This window comes from Sinocyclocheilus rhinocerous, unplaced genomic scaffold (genome assembly GCF_001515625.1).
Source record: "Sinocyclocheilus rhinocerous isolate Xijiao unplaced genomic scaffold, SAMN03320098_v1.1 C35041725, whole genome shotgun sequence".
Lineage (NCBI taxonomy): Eukaryota > Metazoa > Chordata > Actinopteri > Cypriniformes > Cyprinidae > Sinocyclocheilus > Sinocyclocheilus rhinocerous.
Window position 1 is genome coordinate 1 of NW_015737022.1, and position 362 is coordinate 362.

Here is a 362-nt window from a genome sequence, read left to right on the forward strand (position 1 = left end):
CCCCCCCCCGCACCCCTCCAGTTTATATGCCCTACCACAGACTCTTGCAACAGTGTGAAGGTCTATATGAGTATGTGAGTGCTTCACGAGTTCACTTGATTTGCTGCTGCTAGAAGTGATGCAAATAAAGAGTTCGGCCTCTGTATCAGGTCCTGTGGTGGATCAAACTCAACCACCTGGAAGAAAACATAGAAGTAGGCTTATGCTGTAATATATTTAGAATATATAGCCTATGTTGTTTGCAGTGTCAATTTATATATAAGAAGCAGTGGATTACCTTGCCCTGGTCCATGACTAGTATGCGGTCACTCTCCAATACCGTGTTGATTCTGTGGGCGATTGTGAGCATAGTGCAGTGCTGG

At 45.0% G+C, this 362-nt stretch overlaps 1 long non-coding RNA gene across 1 annotated transcript; it reads right to left on the minus strand.

Moving 5' to 3' along the window:
- Window positions 1-37: 37 nt before the first annotated feature.
- Window positions 38-356, minus strand: LOC107734698 (uncharacterized). The gene is made up of 2 exons (XR_001639137.1): window positions 278-356; window positions 38-176 (listed from the first exon to the last, which is right to left on the minus strand). It is a non-coding gene; the product is annotated as an uncharacterized LOC107734698 (long non-coding RNA).
- Window positions 357-362: the final 6 nt, after the last annotated feature.